This window comes from Chiloscyllium punctatum, chromosome 2 (genome assembly GCF_047496795.1).
Source record: "Chiloscyllium punctatum isolate Juve2018m chromosome 2, sChiPun1.3, whole genome shotgun sequence".
Lineage (NCBI taxonomy): Eukaryota > Metazoa > Chordata > Chondrichthyes > Orectolobiformes > Hemiscylliidae > Chiloscyllium > Chiloscyllium punctatum.
Window position 1 is genome coordinate 80067705 of NC_092740.1, and position 15216 is coordinate 80082920.

The 15216-nt window shown below is 41.2% G+C and overlaps 1 protein-coding gene across 6 annotated transcripts in view; it reads left to right on the forward strand.

Moving 5' to 3' along the window:
* The first annotated feature begins 12450 nt into the window (after positions 1-12450).
* LOC140486018 (casein kinase I) overlaps positions 12451-15216 on the forward strand; it is a 226840-nt gene continuing 224074 nt past the window's right edge. For 3 of the 6 annotated variants that reach the window (XM_072584558.1, XM_072584583.1, XM_072584602.1), the window contains exon 1: positions 13080-13294. The gene's annotated coding sequence lies outside the window, so the exon portion shown is untranslated. Of the gene's footprint in view, positions 12472-12831; positions 12851-13079; positions 13295-15216 lie in introns of those variants that run through there. The other 3 variants (XM_072584567.1, XM_072584575.1, XM_072584591.1) reach the window with 3 other exon arrangements.

Genomic DNA, 15216 nt, shown 5'->3' on the forward strand with positions numbered 1-15216 from the left:
CTTGGACCCAGTAATGTTAATGAGGCAGTTTTAATAGATAATCTCAGAGTAAAAGATCCTTAGAAGCAGTGACTATAACATGGTAGAATTTAGCATTCAGTATTAGAGTGTGAAGTTTGGGTCAGAGACAATACTTAAATATGGGTATTTATAAATAAATAGGCACAGAGTTGTCTGGTGTGGACTGAAGAAGGGGTTTGGCAGCAAAGCTGGTTGAATAACAATGATAGACATTTTGGAAAATAATTCACAACTCACAGCAGAGATATATTTGGAATGGCACAGAGGTTAGCACTGCTACCTCACAGTGCCAGGGACCTGGGTTTGATTCCAGGCTCAGGCGACTACCTGTGTGGAGTTGCATGTTCTCCCCATGTAAGTGTGGGTTTCTGTTTGGGTGCTCTGGTTTCCTCCCACAATCCAAAGGCATGAAAGTTAGGTGTAATTGGCCATGTTAAATTACCCATAGTGTTCAGGGATGTGTAGGTTTGGTGCATTGGCCATGGGAAATACAGGGTTGCAGGGTTAGAGTAGGGGATGGATCTGGGTGGGAAGTTGTTCGGAAGGTTGGTGTGGACTGTTTAGGGTGAATGGCCTGTTTGCACATTGTGGGGATTTTACAAAAAAAAAGGTCCCAGTGAAGAAGGGGATAAATCAACCATGGTTAACCAAGGACATTGAGGATAATATCAAATTCAAACTGAAAGGAAAAAATATATAAAATGTGGCAAATATTTGTGGTTATCCAGAGGATTGTAAAAGAGGGGAAAAATACATTTTGAGGGCAAACTACAAGTGATCAAAACAGACAGAAGGAGCACCTTCAAAGATATAAAAAGGAAGATGCCAAAGTATGCAAAGACCCGTTAGAGAACGAGACTGAGGAAATAATAACGCAGTAGCAGGAACTAGTAGAGGAGCTGAAAACATATTTTGCATTAGTCTCCATGACAGAAAGCAGGAAAAAAATTCCAAAACTACTAAATAACCAATGGCCAAATTTAGAAGTGAGGGGAAATAAATGCAATCACCAGAGAAAAAGTACTAGGGAAACTAATGAAACTAAAGGCAGATAACTCTCCTGGACTTGATGGAATGCCTCCTAGAATATTAAAGGCAGTAGTGACAGAGATAATGTATGCACTGGTAGTAATCTTCAAAGAACGCTTAGATTTTGTAATAGTCCTGGAGGAATGGAAAACTGTCAATGTAACACCCTTATACAAAAAAAGAAACAACAAGAGAAAGGTAACTACAGGCCAATTAACTTAACAACTATCATAAGGAAAACGTGGGAGTCTATTGTAAAGAATGTAATAACAGAGCATTTGGAAATACTTTGTATGTTCAAACAGAATCTGCAAGGCTTTAGAAAGGGGATATCACATTTGATACACTTATTAGAATTCTTTGAGTTGTAACAACATGATAGATAAAGGAGAACAAGTAGGTGTAATATATTTGGATTTTCAAAGTTGTTCAATAAGATAACAAACATATGACTCCTTTCTAAGAGAAGAGCCCATGGTGTTGGGAGGAGTACATTAGCATTGATACAGGATTAATCAGTAATGGAGGACAAAACGTTGGGATATTGGGGAAGTTTAAAGATAGTAACTTGTGACTATTGGATACCACAGGGATCAGAGCTGGGGTCACAATTATTTATAATATACATTAATGACTTTGATGAGTGAAGTGAATGTGCTACAACCAAGTTTGCAAATGACAAAAAAGGAAAGACTAGTGGTAAGAATGCAGAAGTATCAGCAGGGTGGCACGGTGGCTCAGTGGTTAGCACTGCAATCTTACAATGCCAGGGACCTGGGTTTAATTTCAGCCTTGGGCGACTGTCTGTGTGGAGTTTGCACATTCTCCCCATGTCTGCATAGGTTTCCTCCGGGTGCTCCTGTTTCCTCCCACAATCGAAGGAGGTGCATGTTCAGTGAATTGGCCATGCTAAATTGTCCACAGTATTCAGGGATGTGTAGGTTAAGGGTAAATGTAGAGTAATGGGGAATGGGTTTGAGTGGGATACCATTTGGAGGGTCAATGTGGACTTGTAGGGCCGAAGGGTCTGTTTCCACACTGTAGGGATCCTTGGTTAAATAATTGGGCAAAAATTGGCAGCTGGAATGTGAGTTTATGCACTTTGGTGGGAAGAATAGAGAAGTCACTAAAACTCAGTCATTTTACCATATACCTGTATTAAATTCTTACATGTTTGCTTGATGTAGTTCCAGAGGCAGAGAACAGTTAATTAGAATAAAATGGCAAAAAGAAAGTGTATACTGTTCCTGTTTCACTTCTAACACTAGAATTACTTGTGATTACATTTATTTATACAATATACAATAATTTAATTATATAGTACAATTGCTAAATACTATAGCAACTTCTTGATTTATTTGTTTATCTTGATTACATTTTCACATATAGAAAGCAGCAAATTATTTTTTCACACTTTCACTATATAGTATATTACTCATTTTGTGGCTTCATAGTTAACATTCCTTCTGTTGTTATTATTCTTCACAAAAAGTTTAATTTGTAGAGAATAGGTTGTTACTCCTTCAACTTAAAATAGCTAGAATGAGCTACATTCTACAAACACTTAATTGCATTTCCAGATGGCTTATTGCAATTAAAATCAATATTATACTTCACAACCCTTACTCATATAAGTATTTTAAGTGGAGCTGCATAAAGCATACATATAATAATTTAATGTTGAACAATATAATTGAGTTACATTGTTTGTAAATAATTTATGCTGTCTTAAATAATTTAGTAAACAATGTTGCACACTATAATGCTTCCATTTTGCTGAATGTACTACAACCAAGTTTTCCATAATAATTGTTGATATCTGTGTCTGTGTTTTTACGCTGGGAATACATTGAACAAATTTTTATTTGGGTAATTGTTTCTTGTTTTATGATGAATTAGCTGTTGGAACGAGAACCACCCATGTTTCCCTCATTCATTCATTCATTAACTTAAAGTTCTCAACAGCTACAATATTTTAATCATTTTTGATAGAGCTATTTATAGTTTATATGTTCTTGATTAATCAACATTATACATCTTAGAAAAATACATATTGATATTTTTCAGTGTTATCTTAATTTTCACTGATAAGTACCAAGAAAAACAAAGAATAACAAATTATATCCTATTTCAATTCATATTTATTTTAGCAAATGGAGAGCTTGAACCAATGATTGTATTCATGAAATTGATGCAGTCTGAACTGTTACAATTTATCACATTTAAACATTTGCATGGGTTTCCTCCAGGTGCTCTGCTCTCCTCTCACAGTCCGAAGATGTGCAGGTCAGGTGAATTGGCCATGCTAAATTGCCCGTGGTGTTAGAGGGAAATAGGACTGGGTAGGTTACTCTTTGAAGGGTCGGTGTGGACTTGTTGAGCTGAAGGGCCTGTTTCCACACTGTAGGGAATCTAATCTAATTAATACAAAAATATATTATGTAAAATTTGCAATCTGGATGATTTCTTTATCCTTCTTATTAATGTAAATCGTAAAAAAGATATCAACCGAAATATTAATCTACCTTCTCTATTCAGATACTTCCAGCTGAACACTTCCAGCATACCTGTTTTAATTTCACATTTTTCAGCATAGAAACATTGAAAATAGGAGCAGGAGTGGGCTGTTTGGCCTTTTGAGTTTGCTCTGCAATTCGTTATGATCATGGCTGATCATCCATTTCAATAGCCTGTTCCTGCAAGTGTTACATACAATTACTTCTTGAAATCTGGGTGAAGAAATTTCTCATCTCCGTCCTAAACGGTTTACCTGTATCCTTAGGCTGTGTCCCAGGATCTGGATTTTCTTGACATCGGGAACATCCTCTCTGCATTTACCCTCTTTAGTCCTGTTAGAATTTTATAGATTTCTCTGAAATTCTCTCTCTGCCCTGCTTATTCTTCTGAACCGCAACAATATATTCGTAACCAATTCAAACTCTCATTATATTTCTGTCCTGACATTGCAGGAATCAGTCTGGTGAACCTTTGCTGCATCCTTCTATAGGAAGAAAATCCTTTTCCAGATAAGGACACCAGATCTACACACAAAATTCCAGATGTAGTTCTGCCAAGGCCCTGAATAATTGCAGCAAGACATCCCTACCCCGTTCTCAAATCGTCTTGCTATGAAGGCCAACAGACCAATTGCCTTCTTTTTCACCTGCAGTATATTGTCATATTGTCATAGAGCCACACAGCACGGAAACAGACCCTTCAGTCCAACCAGTCCATGCCGAACATAATCCCAAACTAAAGTAGTCCCACCTGCCTGCTCCTGGCCCAAATACCTCCAAATCTTTCCTGTTCACATACCTATCCAAGTGTCTTTTAAATGTTGTAGTTGCAACCACACCCACCACCTCCTCAGGAAGTTTATTCCACCAGCAATCCTCCACCCTCTTTGTAAAACAACTCTCTCCTCTCACCTTAAAAATGTGCCCCTAAGACTTGAAATCCCCAGTCCTAAGGAAAAGACAACTACCATTAACTCTATCTATAATACCTGCTTACCTTCAGTGACTGATGTAAAGGACACCCAGATCTCTTTGCACATTTCCCTCTCTTAATTTATAGCTATTCAGATATCTGTCTTCCTGTTTTTGCATTTGTAGTTTCTCTCTTGCATATTTTATTTCCATATACAGACATGGTATAACGGCTGCAGAAAGGAAGTTTGAGGGGGATCTGCCTTTGGAGGTAGTATGGGCTGAAGTCCGAAATAGGAAAGGTGCAGTCACCTTGTTGGGTGTTTACTATAGGCCCCCCAATAGCAGCAGAGATGTGGAGAAACAGATTGGGAAACAGATTTTGGAAAGGTGCAGAAGCCACAGGGTCATAGTCACGGGCGACTTCAACTTCCCAAATATTGATTGGAAGCTCTTTAGATCAACTAGATTGGATGGGGCGGTGTTTGTGCAGTGTGTCCAGGAAGCTTTTCTAACTCAGTATGTAGATTGTCCAACCAGAGGGGAGGCCATATTGGATTTGGTACTCGGTAATGAACCGGGACAAGTGATGGGCTTGTTAGTGGGTGAACATTTTGGTGATGGTGACCACAATTCTGTGACTTTCACCTTGGTTATGGAGAGAGATAGGTGCGCACAACAAGGTAGATTTTACAATTGGTGGAAGGGAAATTACGATGCTGTAAGACAGGATTTGAGGAGCATAAGTTGGGAGCATAGGCTGTCAGGGAAGGATGTGGTGGAAATGTGGAACTTTTTCAAAGAGCAGATACGACGTGTCCTTGATATGTATGTACCTATCAGGCAGGAAAGAAATGGTCGTGTGAGGGAGCCTTGGTTGACGAGGGAGGTTGAATATCTAGTAAAGAGGAAGAAGGAGGCTTACATAAGGTTGAGGAAACAGAGTTCAGACAGAGCAGTGGAGGGATACAGGATAGCCAGAAGGGACCTGAAGAAAGGGATTAGGAGAGCTAAGAGAGGGCAAGAAAAATCCTTGGCGGATAGGATCAAGGATAACCCCAAGGCATTTTATGCATATGTGAGAAACCTGAGAATGACGAGAACGAGGGTAGGTCCGATCAAGGACAGTAGTGGGAGATTGTGTATTGAGTCGGAAGAGATAGGAGAGGTCTTGAACAAGTACTTCTCTTCAGTATTTACGAACGAGAGGGACCGTATTGTTGAAGAGGAGAGTGTGAAATGGACTGGTAAGCTAGAAGAGATACATGTTAGGAAGGAAGATGTGTTGGACATTTTGAACAACTTGAGGATAGACAAGTCCCCCGGGCCTGACGGGATATATCCTAGGATTATGTGGGAAGCAAGAGAGGAAATTGCAGTACCGTTGGCAATGATCTTCTCATCTTCACTGTCAACGGGGGTGGTACCAGGGGACTGGAGAGTAGCGAATGTTGTGCCCCTGTTCAAAAAAGGGAATAGCGATAACCCCGGGAATTACAGGCCAGTTAGTCTTACTTCTGTGGTAGGCAAAGTAATGGAAAGGGTACTGAGGGATAGGATTTACGAGTATCTGGAAAGACACTGCTTGATTAGGGACAGCCAGCACGGATTTGTGAAGGGTAGGTCTTGCCTTACAAGTCTTATTGAATTCTTCGAGGAGGTGACCAAGCATGTGGATGAGGGTAGAGCAGTGGATGTAGTGTACATGGATTTTAGTAAGGCATTTGATAAGGTTCCCCATGGTAGGCTTATGCGGAAAGTCAGGAGGCATGGAATAGAGGGAAATTTGGCCAATTGGATAGAAAACTGGCTAACCGGTTGAAGTCAGAGAGTGGTGCTAGATGGTAAATATTCAGCCTGGAGCCCAGTTACAAGTGGAGTTCCGCAGGGATCAGTTCTGGGTCCTCTGCTGTTTGTAATTTTTATTAATGACTTGGATGAGGGAGTCGAAGGGTGGGTCAGTAAATTTGCAGATGATACGAAGATAGGTGGAGTTGTGGACAGTGAGGAGGGCATTTGTCGTTTGCAAAGGGACTTAGATATGATGCAGAGCTGGGCTGAGGAGTGGAAGATGGAGTTCAACCCTGCCAAGTGTGAGGTTGTCCATTTTGGAAGAGCAAATAAGACTGTAGAATACAGGGTTAATGGTAGGGTTCTTAGTCAGGTGGAGGAACAGAGGGATCTTGGGGTCTATGTACATAGATCTTTGAAAGTTGCCACTCAGGTGGATAGAGTTTGTAAGAAGGCCTATGGTGTATTATCGTTCATTAGCAGAGGGATTGAATTCAAGAGTCGTGAAGTGATGTTGCAGCTGTACAGGACTTTGGTTAGGCAACATTTGGAGTACTGTGTGCAGTTCTGGTCGCCTCACTTTAGGAAAGATGTGGAAGCTTTGGAGAGGGTGCAGAGAAGATTTACCAGGATGTTGCCTGGAATGGAGAATAGGTTGTACGAGGATAGGATGAGAGTTCTCGGCCTTTTCTCGTTGGAACGGCGAAGGATGAGGGATGACTTGATAGAGGTTTAAAGATGGTCAGAGGAATAGATAGAGTAGACAGTCAGAAACTTTTCCCCTGGGTACAACAGAGTGTTCCAAGGGGACATAAATTTAAGGTGAAGGGTGGAAGGTATAGGGGAGATGTCAGGGGTGGGTTCTTTACCCAGAGAGTGGTGGGGGCATGGAATGCGCTGCCCGTGGGAGTGGTAGAGTCAGAATCATTGGCGACCTTTAAGCGGCATTTGGATAGGTACATGGATGGGTGCTTAATCTAGGATAGAAGTTCGGCGCAACATCGTGGGCCGAAGGGCCTGTTCTGTGCTGTATTGTTCTATGTTCTATGTTCTATATTGAGATTTTCCAGGTATGCTAACTTGAAATAGTTGCTTATTCATCAGTTCATGCAATGTTGTTTTGTCTCTTTCTACTCAAACATTATGGAAAAATAAGGAGATGAGAGGGTATAGATACATGGATCTTTAAAAGCAGGGATTCAAGTAGAACAGGCCCCAAAAGAAACAAGTGAAATCCCAAGTTTTATCCACAGGGGCATTGATTATCCTAAGCAAGGAAGTTATACTAAATTTGTACACATTTGTAAATGCGACAGGTGAAGTTTTGAATATAATATCCTGGAAAGCGTGCAATGAGGTTTCAGAAGTGTGATAATCTGGAGAGTGAGGGTATAGAAACAAGGAACTAGTCTTTTTTTTGTTGAAGTATAGAAAATGACAATTCATCTTTTCAAATATTTTCACTTTCACATTATAAAAGGTTTTGACTTGGGTGGTGTTCTTTTCACTGGTTCAGAAATCTGTAACCAAAGGATAGATTCCGGATGATTACTTGTACAATGGAGAAAGTTATAAAACATTTTTTCACTCATAATGAATGTTGCACCACAGGGAGGTTTTGAATGAGTACTGGAAATTTGAGAATATTAAGATTTGTGGAATAGAGCAAGCAAATTAAATTAGGGAAGTTAAATTCAATAGAGGAGCTCTGTTTAGGAATGTAAATCTGAATTTTAAGAAAAAAATTGAATTGCAGTATGTAAAAGTCATCATAGTTGTACCAGACTATAGGACAGCTCTCTTTTTAAAACCTGAAGGTCACCATGCCTCAACCGAGGGGAGAGGTTAAGAAGGAGCATCCTTCATGCTAACCTTAGCCAGTGCAGGAATTGAACCCATGATGCTGGCATCACTCTATTTGTAAAACAGTTGTCCAGCCCTTCAAAAGTCACCATAGTCCCACTCTCTCATATTAGAGGGAGATAATTGGTGGTGAATTTAAGCACACCTCAGACAAGTGGTGAGGATGAGAAGGCAGGACCTTCTTGGTGATGGTGTGGGAGTAGAATGCACACTGACCTTTTCACCAGGTCTTGGTCATCGATGTGCTGTCCAAATGCTTAATCACAATCAAACTGGATGAGCAGGAACTCATATCAGCAAGACTGAAGTAATCTAGTTCAGCTTCCAAAAGAAACCCATTGCTTGGGACTCAACTCTCCTTGGCAGCTCTCACTGAACCCAATAGTGAGCAATCTCAGTGTCATGTTTAACAACTCTTGTTAAACCTTAAAGCAGAGATCCTAGCCACTTCATCTTGACCTATTTCCACTTTACAACATAGCCTGCATTGATGCTTCATTCATCATTCTCTGCTGTAATGTTTATCCCTACCTCTCTGTTACCTACTGACTTGAATAACCTAACATTTTCCTTGGTAGTCTCACGAATATTATCTTTCACAAATAGCAACTCACCCTATACTCTCCCTTATAGGTGTGGTATTTCAGTGGTTAGTACTATTGTCACACAGTGCCAGGGACCTGGGATCCATACCAGCTGGGTGACTGTGTGGGGTTTACATATTCTCCCAGTTGTTTTGTGTGGGTATCCTCCCCAGAATTAAACAAATGTGTGGATTGGCCATGGTAAATATGGGTTTAGTGGGAAGGTGGTAGGACGCTCTTTGGAGGGTCAGCACAGACGCAATGGTCCGAATGGCCTGCTTTCACACTGTGAAGCTTACTTCATTTTAAATATATTTATTCTGTCGCCTGTGCTTGCGAAATTGCTTTGGCTCTCTATCTACCCACGCTGAAATTTTGATCTTCATTTCCCGATTTATCTAGTTCTTTAATTTTTCCTCGGTTTGCAAATCTGAACACTCCCCCACTATCTCTGGCCTTTCAGTCTGTTTATTAGCTCAGCTCTTTGGAAACCGTCCTCTTTTGCTTTGTGTCCAGTAGCAGAACCTTTATCTCTTCTGACCCGGGTCCTTTACCCTTCCCTAAGTGAGGAGTTTCGCGGAATCAGAGTTTGTCTACCAAACGCTGTCTCCAGTATTCCGGGAGATGTGTGATTTAGCTTTTCTGGGCAGTGAGCCCACAATACAGACTCTTCAGTGAGATCCCAGAGACAATGACTAACTGTTAGCCTCGCGTCCGGAATTAGGACCAGGTTAATCTGCATTACTAAGAAACGAAGCATTTTGCTCGAGTCGGTTGTTGCTCAGGTTCGACTCTACAGAGAGCTGCTACTGCCGGAGCAATGTCAGGAGTGAGGCCGTTCGTCCACTGAGCTGGGGTGGCGTTGGGGAGTTCGAGACAGGGAGATGGGCCATTGGAACCTGTGGAATAGCGTTTGGAAGATAGTTGGGGACTGAGGAAATGAAGCAGTGGGGCATTGATTTCGCTCTGAAACTGAATGTGAACCTCTACTATGTCTTGATATTTTACACCAGAGGATCTCTCACTATCAGATCATCACTGAGTCTTGCCTCACTACACTTTATCAGCTGTAAAGTAACCTGCTCCCTGATTGGTTCCAAAATGTGTTATTCTCGGAAATTGCTCTGAATATACTCTTATCTACGTATCCTCCAAACCTTTACGAATTTGATTCGTCGAATGTCACATGATCATCACAGTCATGACTTGGAGATGCCGGTGTTGGACTGGGGTGTACAAAGTTAAAAATCACTGTTAGAAGATAACCTGGCGTTGTGTGATTTTTAACTTCGATCATCACAGTGGCTTTTTTCTAGCAATCGTCCCCCATTATGTCTTATACTTTGCTCTGCAAAACATTCCCTTTATATCTTTGATATTTCCGATCTCCATACAAACTGATTTCATAATTTGATCCCCTCTCCCTGAACTGAGATCGCATTTCACTCTGAATCACAGAGCTACATAATTTCCTTTCTTCCCACCTTTCCAAAATATCACATGTCTGAATATTCAGGACCCACCGCGCACACTTTACAACCCCGTCTCTGAAATGACTTATTTATTTTTGTTTGGCACTACAATTGATCAGGAAGTCGCCAGAAGAAAATAATTACTTTACCTCAGCTTCATCGTCTACGCTACCTGTCACCGATGCACATGTCCATGACAGTATTTGGAACTGTGACTACCTCTGTCATTGTGGAGACAAATTCTTGTCTTAATACTGAGGATCCTGAGGATTATATTGTGTGGTATTATATTACTATTGTGCTTAATGGGATAGACTTCAAACAGATCAAACAAACCTGGACGTATGTGGAGTGCTGCAGATCATCAGCATCAGGGTCTGTGTCCTCTTGGTCGAGCATATTTGATACTTAACTACAAACCAGAGGATCAGCCTTGGTTCAATGAAAGGAATTGGAGTGCAAGAGCAAGTATACCTAAAAATGAGGGATCACCTTGGTGAAACTGTAACACTGGGTTTCTTGCATGCCAAATAGTGGGAATAGCATATAACCAACAGAGCTAAGCCATCCCTTATCACTGGATCAAAGCCAGATAGGCTCAGATAGTAATCCAGAAATTATTACCTTTGTGGTTCTGTGTTTTAGATTTAGACCTAATTTAGACATTTGACAGACCTCTTTCGTAGTCCTAACTCTGCGGTCAGTATTTAAAAGGATGATGGTAACTGGATCTACTGTGTCCCATTCCAAGTTCCTCTCCAGCCTTGACACTAGGCAGGCAACAAGTTTTTAGAGCTCACAATTTTCAGCTGCATAGAAATATCTATACCTCTAAATCTGCTGTTCTCTACAACAACCATAACTCCTTTTTCCTCCCATCAGTTGAATGGCTATCTGTCTGTTCTACCATTTCTAATGAACATAGAACATCACAGTGCAGTACAGATCCTTCGGCCCTCAATGTTGTGTCAACCTGTGAAATTAATCTGATGCCCATCTAACCTACACCATTCTGTTATGATCCATTATTATCCAGATGTATGTCTAATGACCATTTAAATACCCTGAATGTCGACGAGTCTACTACTAGTTGGCCATTCCATTCCCCTACAACTCCTGATATCTGTCCTAAATCTATCACACCTCAATTTAAAGCTATGTCCCCTCGTGTTAACCTTCACCATCTGAGGAAAAAGGCTCTCACCATCCATCCTATCTAACCCTCTGATTATCTTATACATCTCCATTAAGTCACCTCTCATCCTTCTTATCTCCAACGAAAACAGCCTCAGTTTCCTCAGCCTTTCCTCATAAGACCTTCCTTCCGTACCAGGCAACGTCCTAGTAAACATTTTCCAAAGCTTCCACAGTCTTCCAATAATGTGGTGATCCCAGAACTGTTTTAAACTAATGATGTGGCCTTACCAGAGTCTTGTAGAGCTGAAGCATGACCTCGTGGCTCCAAAATTCAATCCCCCTACTAATAAACTCCAAAATTAAATGGCAATAATGAGTTTTATAATTAATCAGATTTCAAAATATCACTTAGGTTTCCAAGTTTTATCAAACAGAATCAATTTTTCCAGCCAGTTTTACGTATGAATTTTGTTTTAATCAAGCAGGTGAATATGTTGCACCCATTGTTGGCCTCATATTCCCAGTTCCAACTGCAGCAAAAGTTAATGCAGTAAAAAATTACTCCTGTTCTGTAATCACAATAGGCTGGAACTTCAAGCTAGGGAAACCGAACCTTCAATATCAGCATAATCTTTCTTTCATTTTTCTTGGTGGGTTATTTTAAGTGAAACTGCTAATTTAGTGCCAGGTAAGTGTGGATGTGTGGTCCCATTAGCATTAGAAACCGGATTGGGGTTAGTGACCGAAAAGGTTTTCAAGATAGTGAAGGCTGTGATGGAGTGAATTGGTTCCGCATATTAGTGGGCCAGTAGCCAGAGAGCACAGATTTCGGATGGATATGTTAGAACTTAATGAGACATTAATGGAGGGTTGGTTAGTAATATTAGAGAGAGTGGGGAGTAAACCGGACGGATACATTGGATTGACTGGTTGGCTAAGAAAAAAAATGACGCAAATTTGTTGGCTCAAGTTTCTTTAGCGTAATGTTTTGAAGTACAATTACAGCAAACTGCCTTCTACGGTATCTTAGTGGGCGAAATTCCATGATGCACTGGATAGTTTCTTCATTTCTATTAATACATTATCGATTTACCATAATAAGCTTCAGTTCTGTTCAGTATTAACTTGACCAACATGTACTTTTGTGTAAGTACAACACCTTGCACAAATCGTAAATGACCTGCGTTTGCGGCCAACTTAAATTGTGGGAAATATTTCATATCGTGGAAAAGGAAACCTTGTCAATTTCTTCGCAAGCGCCTACTGTATCTGATTTGCGATTGTGCAGTGATGAATGACTTGATGGAATCAGGGAAACGAACTTCCAACGTGAAAAAGTGCAAAGTTTATCAGCGTGTAGCAGTAATGGGGATGTAAACTTGTAGCTTTTTTCCGGGATCATAGTTTTTTGGCTTCTTCTCATCGGTGGATGAACGAGGAAGCCGACGTAAACGAGAATGCTCAATCGGTGTGCCGTTGATTCGTCCTTTGTTGTGTGTGTCTAACATGCCAAGAGTTCATGGAGGTAGTCGGCCTTTGCCATGCATCTTGCCCTTGCCTTTTTTATTTGTGTGAATGTGAATGGGGGGAGCACGGTTCATGTTGCCTTTGCTGCGGTGCAGCCCTCCGTAGGACCTGGTGCTTCGCGGTGGCTGCAGGCCGGCGCGTGCTGGGCGCTGATTGGCCCGAAGCGCTGTCACTCAGGGGTTTTCCCGGGGATTTCCGCTCGCGCTCGGTGACTCGGAACATTTTGGAACAAAAAGCGAAGGCTCGAGCGGAGAGGGGCTGAGCCGGGGGCTGCGGGGCCTCTGCTCACAGCAGCATATTAGCTGCTGCTGCTGCTGTTACCGCCACTGGATGTAAACCTCCTTCCCCTTTTGTCCCGGCACCGAGAGCTTTAAACCGACGCACTTTAAATTCAAACAACTGCAAATATATATATATGTATACATATAATCATCCAGGACAGGTCTGTGTGCATTTGTGTTTATTTTGTGTGGGAACTTGGGTGTGTGTGTATGTTTTAATTTTAAGATTGTGTTAAACCTGACTGTGCGCATTAAACCTGCCGTTGTGTTTTTCGGAATGTATGTCTCCGAATCCTGTCTGTGCTGGAGTCTTGGCTGGCTGGGCAGTTTTCCCCCCCCCCCCCCCCCCCCTTCTCTTTGCAGTTTCTGCTGTTTCTGTGTCCCTCCGATCTGAATCCCAGCCTCTTGCCTTTTTTTTTCCGGGAGGTTGTGGGGGGTAATCCAATTGATCTTCCGCTGGCACCCGAATCGGTGTCACGGTGGGCGAGAGGAAGGAGTTGGAATCTAAAATTATCGGTTAGTTTGTGCTGTTCTAACTTTTAACATTCTGTAAGGCCGCACGTTAACTGGGAAGGATAGATTCCCCCCCCCCCTCCTGGAATATGATAGATTATTGTTCCTTTGTTGACTTACACCAGTAAATGTTAGTTGTTGAAGATATTGACTACATGTCATTAGGTTGAGACTGACTGGAGTGTCGTGTTTCTGAGTGGTTCACCCTGCCAGAGTGACCCTGATCTGGCTGCAGGAGGATGCCACTGCTCTGCTGTCCGCTTCATGGTTGCAGACTAGGTGAGGGCAAAGCTACCAGCAATGTGGAGCACTTTGTTCCACTGAACAATGTCAGCTTCCTGATGATCTGTGTTTCTCTGTGATGACAGTAAAACTCGCAGTTTCCAAACAGAATGGCCTGAACTTGTAATTTCGCAATGTTTGTAAATGCAGCTTCGGAAAGAGAGAAAGCAGCAAGGTTGCGGTCAGCGGCAGAGTCTTAACAGTGCAGCTTGTATCTGATGGTGGAATTGACAGGATGTTAGAGGTAGCATTAAGGCCTGGAAGGACTCACCAGTGCTTTCCAGAAGGACTCATCTGTTGCATGGCCTGATTTAAGTTTGCTGGAGTTGGCAATGGCGAACCAAAGCAAACCTCCCTGCGATACATAAGCAAAGAACATGTAAAAGAAATGTAATCTATTCTGCTCAACAAGTGAGTTGCTGGTGACTTGGGCCTTCCTCTCCCATTAGATGCAAAACCTATCTGGTGGCTGACCACAGTCTATTCTTTTCACTATGCATATTAAGTAGAGAATAACACAATTAGTTATGCGATTGTGATCTTGTTTAAGAGTTTGTATTCCTTATATGAAAAAGAGTTAATTCCTTGCAGTGATTCTTTGTAAGTCAGTAGTTTTCTATAACATGCTCTGGAATTCAGGATTCTGCAGACTTGAGTTTTTGGTGGTCATCCATAATATGCAACAAATAATTTTAATCCTACTTTGTGGTTACTCATCCTGCTTTCTTTACAATATTAAGTCACTGTTTTAGGGGGAGTTCATGGTTTGGTGAAGTAAGTTGCAAAAAAAAATCCATGCTTCTGTTTCAGTAAGGATAATTTTACAGATTGGAAGGAACTAAGAGACAGTGAGATCTGCAGAAGCTGGAGATCAGAGTTGAGAGTGTGTCGCTGGAAAAGCACAGCAGGTCAGATAACATCCGAGGAGAAGGAAAATTGACGTTTCGGGCTGGAGCCATTAATCAGGAATCCGATTGACTACTTATAAAGGCAGCCATCAATATGTATATACTTTTTTGGTATATTGGGCAATGGTTCTGACAAATTGGAGTCAAATAAATGACAGTTCAGAAGTGATCCTTAATCAACAAGTAGTGTGTAATTTGTGAATGATAGTAAGCTGCATACTATGGTTAAAGTTGTAAAAATATATGAATACAGTCTAATTTAAAATTGTACTTGTGTTTTAATTTCTTTATTAACTCCTAAGACTTATTCCTTGTTTAAATGAAGTTTCATGGTGTTTACTGCGTTTGGAAATTTTTGACCAGTAACAAATGCCTGAATT